Raw genomic sequence first — 2,859 nt, forward strand, 5'->3', positions numbered from 1 at the left:
TACCTGCTGGTCCAGACTGAAGGATTGCAGTTTTGGCTCTGAACCTGGTTCACATGAGTCCGGGTCCAAACAGCCGTCAGGTCTCTGCGGTCTCCCGCCAAATGTTTCGTCATGAATGATAATCTTTGGAGGAAAATGTTTTATGTTTTATCTCAAGTTTCATTAAATACCTCCAAGTCCATCTCCTGCGGTTGAGGTCCAGGTTCTGGAGTGTTTGGTCCTGATCCTGAATCACATGTAGCTGCAGAGACTGGAAGTTCAGGTTGGAGAAAAATTATGATTCGAACAAAACAAAGAATAATTTTCTCAAATATATTTGATTTTCTCTGAAATCCTCCAGAGTCACCGACCCGGCTCAGCAAGTCTGGGAACCTGAATGCAGCATTCAGGATCCAGGACTTTAGTCCGAACCAAAGACCCAGTTCCACTACCAAACTACAGGGACAACTTCTAATAGACCTGGACTGTGTCTACACCTGGACCAGGTCTCTGGGTCTGTAAAGCTTTTAATGCGAGATAATTCACACTCACATTGTCCAGGTGTCTTTGAACGCATCACAAGTCTAAGTCATGGTGATGATGTCACAGTAAAACTCATCACTTCCTGTTGTGTTGATTCTTCGGTCCAACAAAACTACAAAACACACAAGGCCCGCCCCCCCCCGGGTCTCCTGAGGCCCCCCCACACTCTGACCTCCGATCTAAAATGACGGGACGCTGCAGCTCTGAGCTTCAAGCCAAATTTAATCTTTATTAGACTGTTTCTGTACAAAAAGCACTGAATCACAGGAAAAAACAAAAAAACAAAAAACATGCATCTATTTACAGCATGGCCAGAGACGGGAAGAAAAACCCCGGGGGTGTCGTCGCCCCCCGCCTGCATTCTAAAGACATTAATTAAACATTGTGCTTTGATATACTTTGATGATATATTTCATATTTCACAAAGATGCAGGAGCTCTGCTCGTTCACATTGAAGTTAAACATTGAAAAAGATTTCTCTGCAGTTTTTCAAACCAGGACGGTGAGAAGTGACGTTTTCTACAACTGTGACGAAATAATGCCTGAAGGGCGGAGCCCGGTGGGGGCGGAGCCCGGTGGGGGCGGAGCCCGCGTCTCATTAGGTTAACAGGAAAAAAGACACCGGACAGACGTTCACCCAGAAACCATCGGCGTCCTGCAGTGATTGACGGGTTCAGTCACTCCTGATGGATTTGCATAAAGTCCGGAGATGATTCTTTTTAAAAGATTCCTGTCGGTTTGAGTTCCTACGATTTTTCATTTAAAGGGATGATTCTCAACAAACTGCTGAAGATATGAGATCTCGTCGTTTTCTCGTAATCGTGAGAATTTCATTTTTGATGTTTTCCTTCAAGGACCAGTGTGGAGTTGCACAACCTGAATGCCCCTCCCCCTTGCTTTGTGGGCGTGGCTTTAAGGTGACGTAAAAGTGCAATAGTCTCCGTTTGGTTTGGTTTGTCTGCTGTGGGCTGCCGTAGAAACACGGCGGCTCCATGAACAGACTGCACAGACGAAGACTTCGTTTGAAACTGAAGAATTCTTTCATGAAAACTGAAATTGAATTTCTGTCATTAGATCTGACACACCGGCCCAAAGTCGGACACTGCGATCTTAAATGTGAAGGTTTGCTGGAGATTCAGGTTTCTATTACAATGAGACGCTGATTAAAAATATTAATATAAGATGAATAAAAGATGAAACTTATGAAATGCATAGCCGTCAGAGCTGTCAGAAAAGGGCGAGACCTCGATGTGCTGAGACGGTGAATCTGAGAAACTGATCTCAAGAGAAACGTTTCATTCTCTGGTGAGATGCTAAATTATAATTCTGTGATAAAAAAGAAATAACTGGAAAAAAGGTTTTTTGTGTTTCTGTTGTAAACCTCTGAATTGTGTTGTGATCTGAGAAGCTAACTGCTAACATAGCCTCAGCAGTTTCACTTTAAATTTGATATTATTCAGGAAACCTGAGGGACAAAAAAATTGCATTTCTGGAAGTTTTATTAGGGAACTAAAAGATAAAGATAAAACTTGAACCAATGAGAATCTAGGAGGCGCGGCCAGTTGTAAGGCATCACACAGAACCTTTATTTCTTTTAATTTCCCAAACTTGTCCACAGCAGAGTGGAAGACATGATGGGACAGAAACGGGTTTGCATAAGTAAAATGATCTGGATGGTGCGACGACGACGACAGCACCCACATCCACGGAAGTTTCCTTGAGATCAGTGACCCAAAAACTCGCTTTTTAAAATCTGCTGCCTGTTTTTAATTTGAACGATCATTCTCACCAAAAAACACAAAGACAAGGAAGTGGGTCTAATATCAAAGATGGATAAAATATTGTTGTCAAAACACCGAAACCAGGAAGAGATACGTTCGGCCCAAAAGGAAGAGTGGTGGAGGATTATTATGACGTTATAAGCTTCTGAAATATAAAATTTTCACATGACAAGGATTTTGGCCATTTTCAGAATGGCAGAAAAAAAAACATATCGGTGCATCTCGTTCTAGCTTTCATCTTTTTTTGTTGGTTTTTTTAAACCTTTTTTTTTCAACATTTAGTTTTTTTTCTTTTTGCTAAGATGCATATCTCTTATTATTAAGTGCCCCAACAAAAATAGTGCATTAAGAAATAACCATGATTATACATTTCACAATAATACACAAAGGACGAGAAGAACCAGGGGAAACACAAATGATGCTGTTTACAAAAAGTTAAATATCGTATCGGAAAAGCATTTTTATACAAAAGTGATGAAAGCGTTTTTTTTTTAACATCCTGCTTTCAAAAACAGGGTGATCATGTTCATGACGTCGTTTTGTTTTTACAAAAGGG

The 2,859-nt window shown here is 41.1% G+C and overlaps 1 protein-coding gene across 9 annotated transcripts in view; it reads right to left on the reverse strand.

Moving 5' to 3' along the window:
* Positions 1 to 724: 724 nt before the first annotated feature.
* The window catches only part of LOC115050246 (transcription factor COE3), a 98,908-nt gene continuing 96,773 nt past the window's right edge, over positions 725 to 2,859 (reverse strand). For all 9 annotated transcript variants that reach the window (XM_029513074.1, XM_029513067.1, XM_029513069.1 and 6 more), the window contains one exon: positions 725 to 2,859. This exon is cut by the window's right edge. The gene's annotated coding sequence lies outside the window, so the exon portion shown is untranslated.

Source organism: Echeneis naucrates, chromosome 10, assembly GCF_900963305.1.
Source record: "Echeneis naucrates chromosome 10, fEcheNa1.1, whole genome shotgun sequence".
Taxonomy (NCBI): domain Eukaryota; kingdom Metazoa; phylum Chordata; class Actinopteri; order Carangiformes; family Echeneidae; genus Echeneis; species Echeneis naucrates.